Source organism: Suncus etruscus, chromosome 10 (genome assembly GCF_024139225.1).
Source record: "Suncus etruscus isolate mSunEtr1 chromosome 10, mSunEtr1.pri.cur, whole genome shotgun sequence".
Lineage (NCBI taxonomy): Eukaryota > Metazoa > Chordata > Mammalia > Eulipotyphla > Soricidae > Suncus > Suncus etruscus.
This window is the reverse complement of record NC_064857.1, coordinates 21,905,715-21,928,798: the sequence shown is the minus strand read 5'-3', so window position 1 is coordinate 21,928,798 and position 23,084 is coordinate 21,905,715. Positions and strand designations below refer to the sequence as shown.

Below are 23,084 nucleotides of genomic sequence, written 5' to 3'. Positions count from 1 at the left end.
TCAAGTCAATCACTGGAAATTTGGAATCATGTGGAAGAGGCCCAATCACTGGCGATGCAGGTTATTGAAAGATGAAGGACCTCAGGTGAGGTAGTTATTGCCTGTGATAGATACATATGGCAGCTATCAGTAATCTTTAAATTTATATTGGCCAACTTCACTGAATTCAATGCTGAAGAACTTTCTTTTGTGAACTGTAGACAATCATGAAAAATATTTTTAGAAGATTGATTGACATTCATTTGTTTTAGTTTCATAAAGTTAGTTCGAGTAGCAAAGGAAATTTAGATGAAGGGATAGATGTTGACATCTAAAGCAGAAGGGAAGCTAAAGTAGTGTTAGTCCCATCAAAACACTTAAGGTATAAATTAAACCTTTATGACAATTTCCCAAATCTGTTCAAGCAGAAAAATCATTCTATAATTTTTTTCATGACATTTTAGTTATATCTATATTAGCTCTAAGTATTTTTGCCTTACGTCATCTATTTTTAGTTGCTTTTGTTTTAGTTCGTCCTTATTGACTTTTAATTTCTTTAAAGTATGCAACAGTCCACATTAGGGAGAGTAGTATCTATTTTAAAGAATTAATAATGATAAATGAATGTTGGTCATAATGTGGAAAGAAATAAAACTGGTGCACTAGTGAAGGTAGCTTAAATTGGTAAGGCCTCTGTGGAAAATGATACAAAGCGTCTTTTTTAAATAAATAACATTCATTTATATTTATATACATGTTAAATACATTTTATTAGTCTTTTCTTTAGCCTTTTTTAATCTTTACATGTTTCTCAGCTTTTTCAATTATATATAAAATGTAAAAGGTAAGTCTCAAATTACTTTTGCCCTTTAAATTTATTTTCTTTTTTTATATTTTATTTAAACACCTTGATTACTTACATAATTGTGTTTGGGTTTCAGTCATGTAAAGAACACCACCCATCACCAGTGCAACATTCCCATCACCAATGTCCCAAATCTCCCTCCTCCCCACCCAACCCCCGCCTGTACTCTAGACAGGCTTTCTATTTCCCTCGTACATTCTCATTATTAGGATAGTTCAAAACATAGTTGTTTCTGTAACTAAACTCATCCCTGTTTGTGGTGAGCTTCATGAGGTGAGCTGTAACTTCCAGCTCTTTTCTCTTTTGTGTCTGAAAATTATTATTGCAAGAATGTCTTTCATTTTTCTTAAAACCCATAGACGAGTGAGACCATTCTGTGTTTCTCTCTCTCTCTCTCTGACTTATTTCACTCAGCATATAGATTCCATGTACATCCATATATAGGAAAATTTTATGACTTCATCTCTCCTGACAGCTGCATAATATTCCATTGTGTATATGTACCACAGTTTCTTTAGCCATTCATCTGTTGAAGGGAATATATTTTCTTTTGTTTCATATTTAAAGTTTAGAATTTAAGTTCTGTTTCATTAATAAAGTTTGCCTTACTAAAACTTTGATTTTATTATCTGTCTTTCTAACTACATTGCAGGTGTAATGGCTCTAAACTTAGAGATTGACTGAAGTACCTCAAGGGATTATATGTGATACTAGGGATTCAAACTGAGGTTAGTCACATGCAAGACACTCACTTTAATGCCTATATTTTATCTCTGACCCTAGATGAAATCTTAATATGTGTAGAATTTCTGGAGAAAAAGCATAGCCAAAGATCACAGTATGGTTTAAATAACCACACTACCAGTAATGTTATAATATGTCCTCAGTTTACAATGTCTATAGGTTCCTAAAAACTTCAAACTTAAGAATTATACAATAAAATCAGTTTCTTGAATAATTCCAACAATGCTTAATTCTGTGTTAGTCTGATTATTTGCTACTTATCAACTTAAAAAAAGAAAAAGGAATTTAATTTATCTGAGAATTTGTTCCATATCAGCTCCTGTTTGTTGTTCATTTATGTGGAATAATCTACAGGTCCATTTTTGCTTCAGTCTGATTGAATACTGTTAATGTCAGGCTCAATTTTGATTTATAATTTGACAATATTACAAGAAAATCTAGACTATAGACTTGCTAAAAATCTCGAAGGAACATTACAATTTAGTTTTTATATTTGCTGCAAATTTCTTAGCTAAAAACCTTTTTCAAAATATTTTTCTAGTAAATTTAAAAACGTAATGTCTTCCCATATGACATAAGTTACAAGTATAGTTTTTAGCCCTTTCTGCATATTCTATCTAATAAACTCAGAGTCTCAAAAGTTGAAAATCAGATATTCTCTTTGCAAAATAAGAATTTTAGGTTCTTTCCAAATATTACCCTGCTTGAATTATGAGCTTTTGACACCCTGCAACATTTTCTTTTGAGAATTCTGTCTGATACTAGAACTGATCTTTCTATAGCTGACTGGAGAAATTTGAAGTAGAAAGTCCATTAATGCCTAAAAATCTTGCCTATATCTAAGGAATGTTATTTTAGGCAAACCACACACACTCACACACACAACAGAACACTTCAAAGTGCTTGTATGATGAGATAAAAAAGACATTGTCTACTAAGAAAATATGGTTCCTGTTTTGATAACGATGGTGTCTCTTTAGTTCAAAGTTATATCTATCAAAATAATCACAACTATTGTAAATATTGCTTCAATAAATATAGGAATATAGTCAGAATCTAGAAATAATCTGTATGCCCAACAATTGAGTGACTAATGAAACTGGTACATTTACACAATGGAATACTATGCAGCTGTTTGGAAAAAAGAAGACATTAAATTTGCCTACACATGGATGAATATAGAGACAATTATGCTGAGTGAAATAAATCAGAGGTAGAGGGATATACAGAATTATCCCACTCATCTGTGGCACATAAGAAAAATAAAAAATAGTATGATAATAATATCCAGAGTCAATAGAGATGAGGGCCAGAAAAACCAGCCCATATGAAGCTCGGCACAAAGAATGGTGAGTGCACTTAGAACACTAAGTACACTGACAACTACCAAGACAATGATAGCGAGAGGGAGAAGTCGAATGTCTATCTTGAAGATACGCAAGGGGTTAGGGATGAAGGAAATAGGGACCATTGGCGGTGAAAAAGTTACACTGATGAAAGGTGGTGTACATTTGATGACTGAAACCCAACTACAAAAAATTCTGTAATGTGTTTAAATAAAGAAATGATGGAAAATTAAAAAAAAATCACAGCTGACTAAATCCTCTCTATATTGGAGAAATCCTAGTGTGATTTACTTGACATAAAAGTAAATTTACAGAGAAAACTAGGCCATGCACAGCAAGTAGAAATGAACAAGTGAAGCTTCTTCAAGCAAAAATTTTAGGGCCCAAAGTCATATCACAGAGGTAGGGCGTTTGCTTTGCATGCTGTTGACGCAGGATAGGCCTGAGTTTGATCCCCAACATCCCATATGGTCCCCCAAGCCTGCCAGAAGCGATTTCTGAGCACAGATTCAGGAATAACCTGAGCGTTATCAGGTTTGGCCCCCCAAAAAACCCCAAACTTTTAGGCAAGAAAATTCACCTAATTTATATCTATAGGACTAAAAATAAGCATTCGAAAATATAGTCAGAGATAATATTCTAAAGTATGACTTACCAAGAGATAGTTAATATAAAATTCTCATTTCTTAAAACCAACTACAGAATCCTCCTTGCTCCATCATTTTAACAGTACATTATATGTTAACTGTCCCATCACATGTTAACAGTTAAGAGTTAACCGTTCATCAAAACTCTATGTTTGGTACGAGGTTTAAGCAGGAAGTATTATTGTCTGGCAGTAAGACCAAGGCAGGATACAGCTTGAATCTCTAAGCCATTTCACAAGAAAATATGAAATTGTAGAACAATGTGGGTGGGCAATGGACTTGACCTGACTTTCATTTATTAAATAAATACAGATTTGAGCAGTTGTACTTCTAAGAGCTTTTAACAGTGGCAATGCCAAATTCTCACTTGGGGGAGAATTTGACCTCACCATAAATCTCATGAGTATAACCCATTCAGGTCAACCCAAATACACTTAGAATTTAGATACTCTAGAAAACCAACAATGCTTGCTCTGCAATGTTCTTTCAAGACAAATCAATTGGGTTCCACATCCTCAAATCTTTTCACCACAGGCTCTTCTATAAACAACTTCTGGAGTAAGCAGTTCACTAAATTTTAGTCCAACTCTCAAGATTATGTGCAAGGTTTATTCTTGCTGCAACCAGAACACTTGGTTCCTTATTACCTTTAAATCATTTTATATAAATTTTGTATTTTATGGCAGCTAGGGCACTAGAGTTTGTACAGTATAAGAGATGACTTCTTAAAGATGTGCAGAAAGGAAAATCTGTGCTTAAGCCACTGTAAAAACAAGAAAAATCTTAAAATGATTAGAAATGTATTTATACAAGTAGAAATGGAAAATGATTACTTCATGCATGGCTGGACTTCCCTAATATTTTCTTTGTAATTATTAAGTAGGGAATTATACATGCACAACAAAGAAAAATAATGATGATGTACCATAAAACTTCTTCATTCTATCATAGTGTTAGATATTATGATTCTGATATTTGGCAGTATAAATTAACTAGTCATGAAGTATTTATGGATTTCAGTTAATATCTGAATCAGAGAAATGGTTAGAGAGACCACTTGGGTTTAAATCAATTATGTTCAATGGAATGATAGTATTTGAGGTTGAAAAAAGTCTCAAAATCTATGAAATCTAAAAGCCACAGATACTCTAATGAAACTTGAAGTCTTGTTTGAATATATCCTTTCTGACTTAGAAATGGTCACTACTTTTTATATTAATATCTTGATTTAAACATCTTGATTACAAATATGATTGTAGTTGGGTTTCAGTCATGCAAAGAACACCCCCTTTTACCAGTGAAACATTCCCACCACCAATGTCCCAAATCTTTCTCCTTCCCACCCCACCCCCACCTGTACTCTAGACAGTCTTTCTACTTCCCTCATTCCTTCACATTGTTATGATAGTTCTCAGTGTAGTTATTTCTGTAATTGCATTCACCACTCTTTGTGGTGAGCTTCATGTCATGAGCTGGAACTTCCAGCCCTTCTCTCTTTGTCTCTGAGAATTATTGTAAAAATGTCTTTTATTTTTCTTAAAACACATAGATGAGTGAGACTATTCTGTGTCTATCTCTCTCCCTCTGACTTACTTCATCCAGCATACTAAATTTCATGTACATCCATGTATAGGAAAATTTCATGACTTCATCTCTCCTGACGGCTGCATAGTATTCCATTGTGCATATGTACCACTGTTATAATTCCTAGAGATATACCTTAGGAACACAAAAATACAATACAAAAATGCCTTCCTCACACCTATATTCATTGCTGAGTTATTTACAATAGCCAGACTCTGGAAACAACCAAGATGCCCTTCAACAGATGAATGGCTAAAGAAATGGTCACTATTTAAATGTATCACTCGAAGTAAAATATGTTTAATCAAATTGGACAGTACTTTTATATGGTAAGTTTATAAGGTATCAAGAAAACTATATGCTCAGACATAGGCAATGACTTGAACTGGTTTTCTTATTTAGAAACACAATATACCATCTATAATATTGCAAATCATTTTTTTATTCCTGGTGGTTTGCAAGTCTTTTTTAAAGTGATTTTGAACTAAATAAATCACTCTTATGTAGCTGGGGATTGAACCCAGATAGCACTGTGCAGGATACTTTTCCTACTGTACCTTCTCTCCATACCCTAATTTCATTTTTTTGTACCCCATGACTGAATTTTTTTTAACTCTTATAACTATGACTATTGGTTTCTATTTTATAATCTTTAAGTAACTCACCACTAGAAAAGGAAAAAGATGTCAGAAAAGGAGACATATATCAGTTTTGGCCACAGGGAACTCTTGAGTTGTATGTGAATTGATATAGAATCTGAAAGTGATAGAATTTAAAATAGCAAATTATTGTGCACTCGGAGAATGAGGTGTGTGGAACGAGATGGTGTGAAGAAAAAAAAAATGCCTAACATGTCCAGAAGTCAAGAGTCACACTAAATGACATTTTGCAGAGAGCCCCTAGGTGACAGGCAGAAGCAGGCAGCTCATAAATTAGTCTGCTTAGTTTGCGTAAGTGAATAGATGAGACATGCAAAAGAAATAAAAAATGTTGCTTTTTTTTTTGTCAGCTACAATGTCCTAAAATAAACACAGGCAACTGAGATTCAAAGCTAAGGCATTCATTGCACTGAAGAATTTTCATGTAAGAATGTAGAATAAAGGCAAATTGCAGAATTACTCAAATTTTCATATTAGATCACAACTATCATCCCATGGTATACTTTGTAAACTTAATTTGGAATTGATTAAAGAATCTGTTTCTTGTGTTCTATATCCTATATTATTGTCATGTGTCTCCACAAAAGTGAAATGTTGAATTTTAACATTCGAGGTGATGGTTTTTGTAATGTAGCTTTGGAGGTGTGACTAGGTTATGAGGGTGGCACCCTCAAGAATTAATCTTTGTAAAATAGATTTCAGGAACTCTTGGACATGGTGATTTGACTCAGGAGAAATCACTGAATAGGGGGCCCAAAGAAAGTCCTGAGCACTACCAGCATGCTCCACACCCCCCCACAATTACGATGCCTACCCCCAAAACAAAGAAAAACAGAGACAGAGAGAGGTCTCTCCTATTCTGCCATGTGAAAATAAATTATTAAAAAGGACTATGAACCAACAAGAAAATCATATATCAGCAGATATTGAATGTTTGTGAATTGGCTATATATTTCCCACCCTCCAGGCCATGAGAAATACATTTCTAATGTTCATCCAATTATGACATTCAATGACAGCAGCCTGAAATGACTAAGATAATTATTTGACAGTTATTTATTTATCTGATATTTTATATTTGCTATGCTTAAGAGCCTGAACTGAGAATTTGATGTATTTGTCATTCTCTTTCCATAATATATTATCTCTGTTCATTTGCTTCATTATCTGAACAATATTTCAGGCTTTTATATGATCATTACATATCTTCTTGGCAATGGAAAATAAACGATGACCTGTGCATTCACATAGTTTAATACTTATTAAAATTCTTCATTCTTAGGAATAGTTTGTACCTTACCCTGTCATTTGTATTATTAAGTCCCTTATTATAACATGAGAAATTTTAAGTATCTAAAGTTGAAGAGTAGTGTTAATTAAGTAAGTTTACATTAGTCTTCTAAGAATATTATATGCAGATTGTAACTATAAAAATTCCTGTAGATTCTGTAGAAAAAAGATAAAGGACATAAGCGTGCATGATGGAGAAAATAAAGGACAAAGGGCAGTGAATGGCATGCAGTGTAGATCGAAATGAAAACAGAGCCACCAATTTCTTGTAAACTCTATTTTCAAAATTTAATTTGCCCTCAGAAAAGGTTTAACCATTTCCTCTTTTTAATAATCTCATTTTTTGCATTCCTCTCCATGATTCTTATCATAAATGTATCATGCTTGTCAAATGTGATACCATGTGGGAATTCAGCAATATCAGGTGACTACATTTTAGGGATAGATTTAGTATACAGAGTTTTAAGTGGTCATAAAATAAAATATTGTTCTTTTAATTTAGATCCTTTATCATATGTGATACTTAAGAGACAATTCAAATATGATTTTCTATTAGGGTAGTGTGGTTGAAACTACTTGTGAAATAAGTTTTCCTATGCTACCTAAATCGAAGTTACTGATATGCAGATCAAGACAAAATTTTGATAAAAGGAGGCTTTTTGGGGTGCTTTCCAAAGAATAATTACCAGGACATCTTTCTTTTTTGATGTCTAAACAAAATACAGGGAGATAATTCTTGTCTTGATCCATATATGTCTGTTGATAGTGCTTTCAGTCAGGTTTTCTATACTTAGCTTGTCTGAAAACTTAATTTTAGGGAATCTACAAATTCTATTTTAAGTTACCAACTATATGAGGCAATTCCATTGAATTTGGTCAGGCAGTTGCTGGATTACTCTGAAGATGTGGGCAATCATTTTTTGCCTCACTTTCTGATTTAAACTATTCCTACAGTGAGATGCTTTTTATGGTCTTCCTTGTTATACCAATACTGTGTCTCCAAGGCACTGCAGGAACACTTGTTCATTTCAAATCTTGTTCATTTCATAAGAAATATACTTGCATATTCTATATACCTATGGCTAATCATAGAAAAACAATTATGGATACATATCTTGTACATCTTCTGTAGACTTTCCCTGAACTATCAGGTAGGCTAAATTCTGTTCTTAAGCTCTGTCATTTCTCTCTGTGCACATGTATATATTATTTTTCAAAGTATTGGTATTTATGTTATTATCTAGTGTACATTCTCCCAGATATATTATAATATCCAAGGATAAAAACAAGAATCTGTATTTACTATCATGTTCCTAGTTATCAGCACATGTCTGAATCAGGTAGGACTACAATAATCTCTGGACAAAGCAAGCATAATTTCACACAGACATACATATTAGAAAGCGCAAAGTAGTCATCTGATCAATTTTAGGTTGAGAGATTTATGCTTTCTGTATCTTCTCAAGGAGATTTTCAGAACACTACAATGGGACGTTCCATGGAAAAAATGCTTTCTCAGTTTCTTATTACAAAATGTGATGTGAGATTAGTAAGTACTTACAAGATATACTTCATTTGGAGCATATGAATTACTCCTCATATTTCCATACTGCTAAACAAATGGAACAGTAATTGATGTTGTGAGAAATTAAAATAACAAAATTTCCATTTGTTCGCAGTAATTTAGTGCACTGATTAAGCTGAAAAAAATGATAACAGAAGATATAAGATAATTTGGGTATAGAGGATCCATGAAATGAAAAGTGAAATGAATTCTCATGTCTCCTAATGAAAAGTGACTAAATTCTCATGTCTCTTCATAAACTTTCAATGAATACATTTACATAATGGTTGCAGCTGAGAAGGCTAGAGCCAGGATTTTCTGGGATATTATGCTATGCCTCACTGCCTCCATGTTGATGGATCTTTTATTAAAAGAAGCAGGAAAAAATGTACCATTTGAGTTTCAGATTCTGAATCAACCATAGGAGTTCAAACCAGACCACACAGTTTAGGTCTAGGATGTGGCTGTGTGTGTGTGTGTGTGTGTGTGTGTGTGTGTGTGACATAAAGGGTGTGCTACTTAACTTCTCTGTGCTTCTTTCTCTTTTCCTTAAAAGAGGCAGAGTGTTAGTATCTACTGTATAGGAGTTTTGTGACATTAAATTACATAAGACAGATAAAGTACATAGAAAATTTTTCTAGAGAAAATATTGAGTATTATTATTAACACTGTAAAGAGCATGGAACTTGAACAGTGGCGAAAGCTAACACTAAACAAAGAAAAATGAAACAAGAATAATTTCCAAGTGCTTAACATCCTAGTTAAAGAAATTTAGAAGATGGGCACTCAGGTTAATTTGCATTTCTCAACTATTTTCTTTTTTTCTTTTTGTTTTCTCTTCTCTTTTTTTTGAGAGAGAAAGAGAGGGAGTGAGAGGGAGAGGGGGGAGAGGGAGAGGAGGAAAGAAGAAAGGAGTAAGAGGGAGAGAGAGGGAGGAAGAGGGAGGAGAGAGAGGAAAGAAGAGAGAGGAGAAGGAAAGGGAGATGGAGGGAGAGGGAGAGAGAGAAAAGAGTGACAGGGAGAGGGAGAGAGAGGGAGAGAGAGGGAGGAAGGAGAGAGAGGGAAGGAGAGAGAGAGGAGGAGGAGAGGGACAGGAAAGGAGAAAGAGGAGGAGAGAAAGAGAAAGGAATGACAGGGAGAGGAAGAGAGGGAGAAGGGGAGGTAGAGAGAGGAAGGGAGGAAGAGAGGAAGGGAGAAAGAGAGAAGAGAAGGATAGGGAAGGGGAGAGAGAGGGAGAGAAAGAGGGAGAAAAAGGGAAAGGAGAGAGAGAGGAAGGAGAAAGGAAGGATTTCTCAACTATTTTCAAGAAATAAATAGGATTTCATAGTGTAGTTTATCTTTAAAGCAGTTTCACAGTTATTATGTTTAGTTATAAAGTTACTCTATTAAGTAGATAGAAGAAATACTGATAAATATTTTCAGTAGTTGAAGAAATTAAAATTAGAAGCTTATATGATTTGACCCAGATAAACATGCTTTTAAACATGGAATTAGGATTTTGTTCATTTTCAAGTTAGATTCAGATTTTTTTTATAATCTTTACTCATTTATTTTTCTGAGGTTCTGACTTAACTTTTATGCCTTTATTATTTAAAAAATCTATTAGTTGAGATAATTAATTTCTACCTGAATATGCCATGCATAAATAGTGATAAAATATTTTGTATTTTGCTGATTTTAATGACTATTTACTAAAGTTATCAAGTTCTAAGCACTAGGGATATAGAAATAAAAACTTATATTTAAAAAAAAATTTTTTTCAAAAAAATATGGAACGCTTCACGAATTTGTGTGTCATCCTTGCACAGGGGCTATGCTAATCTCTGTATCGTTCCAATTTTAGTATATGTGCTGCCAAAGCAAGCACTAAAAAATTATTTATAGTACACTTTGAAGTTGGGGAAAGAGACCCCTTCTATCTTTTTTTCTTAAAATTGTTTTGGCTTTATTTATTTATTTTTGGGTTTTGGGCCACATCTGGTAACGCTCAGGGGTTACTCCTGGCTATGCGCTCAGAAGTTGCTCCTGGCTTGGGGGACCATATGGGACACCGGGGGATCGAATCGCGGTCTGTCTAAGGCTAGCGCAGGCAAGGCAGGCACTTTACCTCTAGCGCCACCGCCCGGCCCCTGGTAGTTGGCATTATTACCCATTTAAATTTATTTTCGGGGTTCATACCCAATGGTATTCAAGGGTTACTAGTGGCTTTACACTCAGGGATCACTCCCAGTGTGGTTTGAAAACTTAGGGATTGAACCTGAGTGGGCTGCATACAAGGTAAACTCCATTCCTGCTGCACCATCATTCTGGCCCTGGTTACAGTGCTTGATTGTTGTCTTTAATAAATGACATAGAAAATTTTATAGGGATTCCCTTGGGCAAGGTTGCCATTTTGATAATACTAATATTTTTAGGCCATGAACAAGAAATATATTTCCATTTCCTTATATCTTCATTTCTTTTAGTATTAATTTATAATTTTCTTTGTATGTCTTTCATCTTTTGTGTGATGTAGATTCCTAGAAACTTGAGCTTTCTGAGGCATAATTGTGAATGGAATTGCTATTTAAAGTTCTTTATTTAAAGCACTATTTACAAAGCCGGAGAGATAGCACAGTGTTGGGCATTTGCCTTGCATGTGGCCGACCCAGGAGGGTCCTGGTTTGACACCTGGCAACCCATGTGGTCCTCCAGCCTGCCATGGGCGATTACTGAGTGCAAAGCCAGGAGTAATCCCTGAATGACACTGGGTGTGGCCCAAAAATCAATCAATCAATCAATCAATCAATCAATCAATCAATATAAGTAAAAAAATAAAGCACTGTTTACAAAGTCATTCATAGTTGAGTTTTATACATATAATGTTTCAGCACCAATACCACCTTCAATGTTTACCATGTTCCTAGGTATCTTTCCATATCAATCACCCCCAGCCTTTCATCCTAACAAAAATTTTAGTGTTTGATTGTTGAAGATTGGATCTCATGATTTCAGTGTTGTTGATTCTGTTTAGATATTTAGTTCTTTTCTTCCTTAAGATAATCAATGTACTTTAATCCCCTTACACAAGGCCCCGTTATTTCACATATCTTTTTCTCACCTCCATTCTACTTCTCACCATACTCTGGATCCAAGAGTATTCTAGGTAATGCCTGTTTAAATCATTGCATTCCCTCATACATTTGCCTCATTCTAAATATCACATATATGTGATATCATCCTGCAATTATGATTCTTCTGGTTTATTTAATTTAACATATCTTCCATCCATAATACAGCTAATTGAATGATTGAATTGTATTATTCCTTATAGCTATATAGTATTTCATTGTATTTATGCACCACATCTTCATGATCCACTCCTCTTTGTTGGATATCTATGTAGATTTAAAATCTTAGCTATTTTTCTGAGTGCTACACTCAATAGCGCTGTACATATATCTTTATGTATGAATGATTTTCTGTCTTGGGTATATAAACACAAAATTGAAATTGTCATATGACAGCTGAATTATAATTTTAATACTATTTTTCATAGAAGTTGAACCAGACATTCTCATCAGCAGTGAATGTTCCTTTCTCACCACTTACCACCAACACATATTGTTCCAAGTATTTTGGGGGGTTGGTTGGGGATACACTTGGCTGTGATCAGGGATTACTCCTTGCTCTGCACTCATAAATTACTCCTGGAAGGCTGGGTGGGCCGTATAGAATGCCCAGGATTGAACCTGGATCAGCCATGTGCAAGGCAAACTTCCAACTGATGTGCTGTCACTCTTGCTTCGAGTATAATTTTCTCCTTTAAGTAATATTATTTTTTAAAATAAATTCTTTATTTAAAAACCATAATTACAGGCATGTTTGTACTCGGGCTTCAGTCAAAAATGTAACCCACCCCCTTCACCAGTGCAACTTTCCTGCCACTAATGTCCCACATTTCCATCCATCACAACCCCCTTAAATGTCTTGGGCCAGACATGGTAGTTGTTGGTGTAATAATTATTGTAACTGTGCTCACCAATCATCGTGTAAGCTTTGTCATGAGCATATGTCATTCTCACTGGTAGAAGATAAAATCATATTGTCATCTTGATTTGGGTTTTTCTTTTATAAATATATATTTATTTAAGCATGATGATTACAAACATGTTTGTAGTTGGATTTCAGACAAAAATGTACACCCTCATTCACCAGTGCAATTTTTCTGCCACCAATGTACCACATTTCCCTCCTTCTCTGCCCCTGCCTATCTTAGAGAAAGAAATTCTATTTCTCTCTCTCACTATCATTGTCATGATAGTTTTTATTGTAGTTATTTTTCTAACTGCACTCAACACACTTTGTGATATGCTTCATATCCTGGGTTAGTTCTTTAGGCTCTCATCTCTATTGTCACTGGGTATTATTGCCATACTGTCTTATTTATCTTAAATCCCATAGATGAGAGTATTCTGTTTTTCTCTCTCTAACTGACTTGTTTTACTCAATTTACTATTGTCCATATCAGTCAATATCTAGAAAAATTCATTTCTTCATTTTTCCTAACAGCTGCATAATAGTCAACTGTGCGTATGTACCAAAATTTCTTTAACCATTCATCTATTATTGGGCATCTGTTTTTTTTCTTCAGGTTTTGGCTAATGTAAATAGAGTTGCAATGCAATGAACATAGGCATGTAAAAGGCTTCTTTTGGATTATGTTTTTGTGTTCCTAGGGTATATCCCTAGGAGTGGTATTTCTGGATCCTATTGGAACTCAATTTTCAGTTTTTTGAGGAAAATCCATATTTTTTTCCAGAATGGCTGTACTATACATCATTCTTATCAGCAGTGAAAGAATGTTTCTTCTCTCCACATCCCCACCAGCATTGATTGTTCTTTTTCTTTGTGATGTATGCCAATCTCTGTGGTGTGACATGATACTTCATTGTTGTTTTGATTTGCATCTCCCTGATGATTAGTGATGTGGAGTATTTTTTCATGTGCCTTTTGGCCATATGTGCTTTTTTTTTTTTTTAATTTTGGGCCACACTTGGTGACGCTCAGGGGTTATTTCTGGTTATGTGTTCAAAAACCGCTCCTGGTTTGGAAGACCATATAGGAGGCCGGGGAATCAAACCGTGGTTTGTCCTGAGTCATTCGAGTGCAGGGCAAACACCCTACCGCTGCACCATCACTCCGACCCCAATATGTATTTCTCCTTTAAGGATATGTCTGTTCATTTCTTCTCCCGATTTTTAATGGGGTTAGAAGGTTTTTCTTTTTAAATTCTATAAGTACTTTGTATATCTTAGATATTGGAAACTGATGCCCACAAATAGCTAAAGCAACCCTTAGGAAAAAGAAGATGCGAGATCACTTTCGCAAGCTTTACGTTGTATTACAGAGCAATAAAAAATATGGTATTGAAATAAAGACAGACCTCAGATTAATGGAATAGACTTGAGTATTCAGATAATGTCTCTCAGATATACAATCAGTTAATATTTGATAAGGCTCAAGAAATGAAAAATAGATCAAGGAAAGCCTCTTCAACAAGTGTTGTTGGAACAACTAGTCAACCATATACCAAAAAGTAAAGTCAAACTTCTCAACACATTGCACAAAATTAAAATCAAATGGATCAAAGACCTTGACATCAGATCCCAAACCATAATGTATATAGAAGAAAACGTAAGCAAAACTCTTCATGACATTGAGACTAAAGGCATCTTCAAGGAGAAAACATTATTGTTCAAACAAGTGGAACCAGAGATAGACAAATGGAACTACATTAAACTGATAAGCGTATTCACCTCAAAGAAAACAGTAACTAAGATACAAAGGCCACCCAGGAAATAGGAGAAAATATTCACCAAATACCCATCAGAGAAAAGGCTAATATCTGTGATTTCAGTTTTCCTAATGATAAGTAGCAATAAGCCTTTTCCATGTGCATGTTGGCCATATGTTTATTGGTCTTCCTCTCAGGAGTGTAAGTTGACTTTCTGGTCCCATTTTTTGGGGGAGATTTTAAATGTCTGAAGTTAATCATTTTGACTGTTTAGCATACCCTGGATATCAATCCTTTATTTTATATATTGAGTGTAAATATTTTCTCCCTCTTAGCTGCCTTTTAATTTTAGCTCATGTTTCTTTTGCCATACAAAAATGCTTTAGTTTTATGGAAGGGAGGCAGAATCATTTTCTCTCTACCTTTTATAAGATATTAAAAAGTAAGATAAATAGGAAATGGTCTACCTTACCATTGTAATCTTATCATGAACTTTACTTTATTTGTCCTAAAAGATTTTATTTTTTTCTAACATATAAACTGTGTACATTTTAGTGATTTATATATGTATAGGTATATCACTTATTTTCTCTCATACACACAAATACCTATTTTTTTTTAATTCTGAGAAATAGAATCCCATGCTTGTCTTTACTCAATTTATTAGTTTACAAATGGAGGGTGTAACTGGACCCACATAAGGTTTTCTTTTGCCAGGAACAAATAGAAACCCATAAAATCCATGTGCAATGTGCTTATGTGAGACAATATTTTTACTTGGCAGTGAAATTTGTGGAAACGTTAATAAATAATTCCCTTACATGATCTGGACCTTATCAGGAAAATGATGCTTTCTCCTTCTCCAACTATGGCTCTGCTAGGTTTGAATTAGATATAGATGCAAAACTATTATGCTAGGCATTACTCTGTTGTCAAAAAATGATTATGAGAAAAGAAATTTAATGCATATAGTTTCCTAAGAACACCTCACCAAGCTCTGTGAAGAGAATGCATTTTGAGAGCAATACAGGATGGATTAATCAGATTATTGCTATGGACAACTGGGGTCTTCTGAAGACTGTGTTCCACACACTGTTGTAGAATAAAAATAATATATATAAGTCCACAAGTTGGGTGAGACCTCCCTGGGCATCGTGTTTCTAATCCATTAGGCCAACAGGCTTGATAAAGCAGGGTAGTGGAAGAGAAATAATACACCAAGAAGTCAGAAAAGATATTCATTGGAGTCAGCTCGCTTTATTCCTCAGGGCCTTCCTCTGCTATGAGATCAGCCTCTACCATGTGTTGCCTATCTGCCATGTGCTCATTCTCTCTTGCCCTGTGCTGCCTATCCACCATGTGTTTTCTCTCTCGCACAATGTCAGACTATTTTTATTATCCAGAACCCCACCCACCAGGATGGGGGAAGGCCTTGTAATCCAGGTGTGCTTTTATATACCAAAAGAAGAGTTTAGAGAAACAGGAGGTGAGGAAGGGTTACATTTCCATCTTTTCTATTTTAAACAAAACAAAAATAATGAGAAAAGTTACAAAACTTTCTTTTTACTTTTTTCTCCTGGAATACTGAGACTGGAACTTCAGATCTGAACTCAAAGCATCAAAGTTTAAATTGTATACATCATTCTCAAAACAATCAGCCTTTTCCATATCTTATATATATCACAAAAGTTTTCCTAGACTTCTCTGACCATAAACATTAGAACCTTTCTGTAGATACACTTAATTTGAAAATTCTTAAACATTCTTACACCAAACACTGCAGTATGCATCTAGAACATTCAAGTTCCTTTCCATAAACTTCTCTAAACAAAATCACAAGAACATTTCTTGTGATTATATATATTATATATATTATATTATATATAATATATTATATATATTATATATATATACACACACACGTACATATATATAGTTTGAAAATAAGTTTGCTAAAACATTTTTATAATGAGCACTGTTAATAAGAGTCTATAGTATACAAGTTCCTTTTCCATTCAAGCTGTGGACAAAGACATTAGAACATCCAAGGGTCTAGGGTTCAAGTTCCTGTTCAGGTGCCATTATATTGAATTAGGTCCTCAGGTTCAAACACCAGAACTCTGGAGAGACACCTGTCTGTAATCGAATGATGGTCTGGAAAAAATTCACACTCGGAGAGAGAAAAGTATTGTCAGGAGTTCCCCCACTTTTGCCCTTAGCAGCCAGCTAGAAGGAGATGCAGAAACACAAGAGGGTGACTTCCTCTCCATCCGCATATTTATTTTGAGGGAAAATGGCCACACTGAGGGAAAATGGAGGGTGGGACCAGCAGATTGCAACACCAATCCAAAGTGCTACATTCAAAAGTAATTCTATCCATTGAGTAACAAGGCACATACTGTGTGATGTACAAGCAGATCTATTCCGGTAATCCCACACACCTCGACTTTTAAGCAACATACTGGAGAAATTGTTATGCTCTCCTCGCCACCTGTCATGTGCTGAGGTTGTACTTGTATAATTACTCCAATACTTTTGTTCTTCCCTATAATGTTAGTTGTTTATACCGGAGAAATGCTCTAATTGAAGAAAATAGTTGGGAATAGGAATGCTTGAAACTAGAGTATCTTATCTTCAGAATTTGTTGCTGTTGCTTAACATTTTTGAAACAGAAGAGGGCTTATTGCATTTGACCTACACAACTTGATTCTTTACAAAACATTTTAATAGTGTAAAACATAAGTTCATGTTTTGTTAATTTATAGCAATAGTTCTTATACTTTTTTGTCTCATGGATTGTTTCTGGTACACTGACAAGTTATTTAAAAACACAAATTACGTTTATCATTATTATGTGAGAAGTGAATAATTTCATTCTATTAATATGCATATGTCCATATACTGTATTTTTATGAACTTATTTTGAGTTACATTTAGAAAATGTAAAAGTATATTATGTAATTTATTTTTATTTGAGATGGTTACTTTAAAATCTAACAATAAAATAAATTATATATCAATAACATGCAAGGTTAGTTTTTTTTTTTTGTGGGTATTAGTTTTATATAAGTATTTTAAAATATGTTATCCTATAATGCTTGTTTGCTTGGTCTGGGGGCAAGACCATTGGCTAGGGCTTACTTCTGCCTCTGAGTTTAGGGAATCACTTCTGGCAGGTTTATATCATATTTCAGTTAGTAAGGTATAAACATAATAGAAATAATTGATGTATCATGTTAAATTAAGGCAGAGCAGAATTTTAGTGTTTCATTATATGTACTACTTCTTTTCAGTGACTTTTGGAGGATGTTTATTTTACTTCTTTTTTGACCAGAATAATAGGAACCAGTAACATGCATTTTAAATTATATAATAAGTATTAAAGGACATAGTCTATGAAAGTTATGTGCTTATCATAAGATTCATAAAATAGAAACAGATTTTGTTTTTATTATTATAATTATAGTTAAGAATCTTGCTTATTTCCCCCTGATAAAACAAACATTTAGACAATAAAAATAAATCTTCAGGATAATGCTGCCAGGTGAATTATTTGGGAAGGTAGAAATATTAATATTTCTTAATGCAAGTCAAAGCTCTGGAGTCAGGCCAATCTAATATCTCTAATGTTTGGGAAATTTATTATTGTAAATTTGTCCCATGAGGAATCTTATTTCTAAACAATAATTAAAAGAATGAGGTGGTTTCCTTATTTTTGTTGGCAGGCTGATTCTCTTAATATTTTTGCCTTCAGCATCCAATTGATTATAAAACTATGTACCACTTAAACTATTAGAGATATTTTATTGCATTGCAATTACAGTTTGATGGTTTTGTGTTCTTTACAGTGTGTTCTCATTTATTATTTTAATTAAATTGTATTGAGCTCTGATGTGCTCATTTTAATAAAATTATGGGTTTGTTCTTATTTCATTTGCAAGGTTATCAAACCCAAATATTGTCCAATAAACCATTCAGTAAGACAACATTTGCAGTTTTCTATATTTATGGAAAAGAAGTAATTTGAAAATAATATCAAACTAAAGATTAAAAAATTAATGAGTAAAATTTGTGACAACTGTTTAACAATATTCTTTCTCTGGCAATAATTTTTCCTGGAAATAATGGAAAATACTACTAGAAATTTAGTTATTTTTACTGAAATAATTTAAAATAATTTAAGCAAATTTAAACTAGTGTATGTGACCTTCTAATTGGAATAAGAAATGAGTTTTACCTGTATTTCTGTCAGACATTTTTATATACGGAAATCTGAACTGAATAAGTATACTTAAGTATCTATTAAATGTGCTTTTCAGAAATTATTGCACCAAAAACGGGTGCTTTATATTGATAAGGTGGAGATTTCTATAAATGAAACTTTAGGATCATATTGTGTTTGCTATTTTGTCAAATTTTCTATATACATTGTGGAATCTTATTTGCAAGATCTGAATTCTAAATTTCTAAATTCCAAGTTAGTATTTATTGCTCTAATGAATCAATTTCTTAATTTTTATTTTAGTTCTTATCTCTATAGCCTTTATGTTTTTTGTTTACTTTAGTTTTGTTGTTGTTTCTGAACCAAAGCCAGTGGTGCTCAAGAATTACTCCTGGCTTTGTCCTCATTCCTGGGGTCATTACTAAATGTTTGAGGGACCTATGGGATTCTGGGATTGAACCCAGACAGGCCAAGTGCAAGGCAAACTCCCTACCCACTGTATTAATAGCTCAGCCCCCTCTAAAGTCCTTTTTTTAATTCATTGTTTCTATTGGGCTTACTGTTAAGATCTTTATATAAAGAAGAAAAATAATTTGCATTGCTAGACAGAATTCAATGTCCTCAATTTACAGTGGTTTGCTTTGTTCCTCAAACTTTAGGTGTCATTTGGATTTCCCTGGACAATACTCTTGAAAAATCTCCAGTCCCCCCTCCTCCTAAATCTCTGTTACTCTTTGGAAGGGTTAGAAAGAAGTGTTCAAACCCAGACAGCACTGGATATAAGCTATGGGGGCAGTAAAATTTTACTAGAGCGAGACAGTTTAGGTAGAGCAAACGTGGTTATTGAAAGTGAGTCTATTAGACTGACACAGTAAAGCTCTAGAAAAATACTCATTCAACATTCTTGGGGGGAGGAAGTTCTCCTAAAAAGAGTAAACAAAAGACCTATACCCAGTTTTTGGGAGTAAGTTGTGTATAAAATATTATTAGCAGCATGGTAGGAAAAACATAATTATAGCTGTCTATAACTTCCCAGAATTGACTATCTGTTGTTGTGATCACTAAGTAGTAAGCTAGACACAGAGGGGACCACTTATTCTAGCATCCCGGGGGATGAGAATGGGGGATATGGGATGCAGGATGGGAGCAGGGGTAGAGGGAGGGCAAATTTGGTGATGGGAATTCCCCTGATTCAATGTTAATATGTACTTAAAATACTACTGTGAAAGATATGTAAGGCAATATGGTCAAAATAAAAATCATAAAAAAATAATTGAAGAAACAAATATAAAAAGGAATTATCTTCCTGTCTATTTAAGACCTGTCTATTCAAGACACAAGACCCTATCTTAAAAAGTGGCTATCAAAACTAGCTGTTCAGTTTTCCAAATGTCATTTGTTGAAGAGAGTTTTCTTACTCCACTTCATAAACCAACTCCTTTGTGACAAACTGTCCATACATCCTATGGTTTAATTCTGTTTCATTGTTCTGAGATATTATCTTTATTCTAGTCCTGCAGAATTTTGATCACCATCGCTTTGTAGTATGATTTTAAATGAGGGAAATCAATACCTTCTATCTTCATTTTTCTAAGGATCAGTTTGGTTATTTTGGTAGTTTTGTGATTCCATACGAGATTTAGTGAGATTTTAAATTTCATGGGAGTAGAGAGAGGTGTGCTAGTACAGTACAGGGACATTGATGAAGGATTGGGCACTGTTAGTGTTAACACTGTTAGTGTTAGTCAAATGCAACTTGTTCATCAAAGCCATGGAAGTTGGGGCTGGAGCAATAGCACAGCAGGTAGGGCATTTGCCTTGCATGTGGCCTACAGGGTGATATCCTGGTTATTCCATATGGCCCTCTGAGCCTGTCAGAAACAATCTCTGAGCGCAGAGCCAGGAATAACCTCTGAGCAGCTCTAGATGTGGCCCCAAACAGAACACAAACAAAGACATGAAAGTTAAGACTTTTGTAACCAGTCTACGTAAAACTGGGGTGGGGGTGGGGCGGGGGAGGAGGACTGGATGAAGAAGCACGTATTATTTCTTGAATAAGTCTCCTTTTTTCTTTAATAAAACAATATGATTGACTGTCTTCTGAAATTATTTTTTTGATTAAAAAACAGGCATTTGAATTTGATTAGTGATGGAGACCAAATTCCCTCTTTCCAATGAAGAGTATTTCCACAACTCTGTTTATGAATATGGGTATCTGTTTATGGATATCTCTCTACCTATAGGAGAGATAGAGTTCAACTATCTCTCCAAGCTCTGGTTGGAGAAATTAAATCACAGGAGGTAAAGCTTGCCTTTGTCTTCACACAGCCAACACCTGGATTCAATTCTTGGCACTGTTAGAGTTCCCTGAGTAGGTGTGGGCAAGTTCTGAGCATAGAGCCAGTAGCATGTCCCGAACACGATTGGGTATTGTCGAAGTATTTTATTTTGTTGAAACCATTGTGATTTCCAAAGTTCTTCAGAGTTGGGTTTCAGACATACTGTGAATCAGGGAAAAATTATTATTTTTTAATGATTGAAAATAACTGTGGTTCTTTGAATGTCTGGGTGATAGGAAACAGCTTCCATGACAAATAGATTAGAGGAAATTTCATTATTGACAGTGTCCATTCTGTTGAGGAGTACATACAGACTATCTTTTCTGCTTTTCCTGGGTTCTTTCCCTATTAACAACAGCAAATGTGGTTGGATAGAAGGAACATTATGACCTGGGGGACCTAAAGTCTTTTTCTTCCTGTAATCTACATCCTTAGAAGTTTGTCACATAATTAATGGGTTTGCGTTAACAATTTATGAAACAAGAAATTGAGTCTACACTTTCACCAAACTGATTCAGAATGAATAACGGTTACAAAGATTAGATTTATAGAGTGAAGTGTCACTTTCTCTAGGAGATTGGTTAAGGTTTGATCCCCACCGAGCTCCCAGACAAGAAGGGTACTTCCCAATTCCCTGTCTGATTAGATCAGGGGGAACAGTTCCATTTGTAGAGATCCACAGGAAATAATTCACCCAGTGAAGAGGTACAAGAATGGATTCACGAAGTCCAGTGCTCACAAGAATGGATTCACGAAGTCCAGTGCTCAAGCAAGGAATTCCAACCACAAAAGCTTTCTGCTCCTAAGATGGAGTGCAGCTCAGTGGAAGAAGACCAAAGAACGGGCCCCAGCCTTCCTCAAACCCTTGCTTTTTTTTGACAAGAATCTGGTACCACCCTAGGGTGGGAGCAGAATAGTAAGGAATAATCCAATATACTATCACCAAGTCACATGCTAGGGTGGAGTGCAATTAATGATTAGGGTAGGATCAATAACCCAACAATAAAGCCCACCATTTTCCCTTAATTTCCTATGTAAGTTTTTTTTACATATACAGAAAAAATTTGCAATTCTAATGTCAGCATGTTTTCTGTGACCTAATGATTGTTGAATTCTTTTCTCCTAGTTTTAACTCCCAGGAGTCTCTAACTTGCAAGTCAACTGAGATTTGAATTCATTAACATAATAACCACTTTTAAAATTGTTTAAAAGACTGAAGACCCTCAAAGTATCCTATGCTTCTGATATTCAACATTGATAAATGTGTGTTTTAATTTTTTTCTAGGTTAAGTAGATGCCTTCTTTTGTATTTTAATTTATAGGTAAGATTATTTCTAGTGGGATGGAAAAGTAGAACTTTTGTTAACAGGGGAGGTTATTGAACTTTTATCAGGCAGAGAAAAAAACAGGCAACTAATCTCTAATTCTATGTATAACTTTAATGTTGACAGTTACAATCAATAATCAAAATTATTATCTGATTTTCTTCAAAGATACCCTTATTTGGACTGTTAATACAGGACATTTGACTTTATATATGAAACTTAAAGTATAATATTGTTTAAATTTAAAAGTAGATATAATGCTTTGACTTCTAATTACTCACTTTCATGACTTTAAGATTATTTTAAATCTCTCGTAGTATAAGTACCAACCAACTGATTGGGGCTCTGGCCTTCCCTGCCCCCTCAAATTCACTTTTTTCTGATTCTTAAAACCTCCCATTTCAAAGGTTATTCTCTCCTTGACCTAATGTGTCTATTCAAGATTTACATTTAACAAATTGTTTTTAAATATAGTTGGAGATGGAGGGAATAACCAAAGTAAATAAGATAAAAAATACTCCAAAGTGTAACCAGTAGCTAGAGAAAGGAAAAAACAGAACTAAATTGACATACTAGAGCATCCTTATATCTAGATAATTTATATTCTGAACTACATGAAAGTTATCATTTTTATAGAAAAGAAGAAGTAGACAGTAGACAATGTGGTTTAGTGGCTGTATACAGATATAGTTTCATATAGAATACATATTATATAAATAAGAAATTTGTACTCAGGTAAAATAT

At 34.3% G+C, this 23,084-nt stretch overlaps 1 non-coding gene across 1 annotated transcript; it reads right to left on the bottom strand.

Annotated features, from left to right (window-relative positions):
- Positions 1-10,441: 10,441 nt before the first annotated feature.
- LOC126021587 (U6 spliceosomal RNA) lies at positions 10,442-10,545 on the bottom strand. Its single transcript, XR_007500091.1, has one exon. It is a non-coding gene; the product is annotated as a U6 spliceosomal RNA (small nuclear RNA).
- Positions 10,546-23,084: the final 12,539 nt, after the last annotated feature.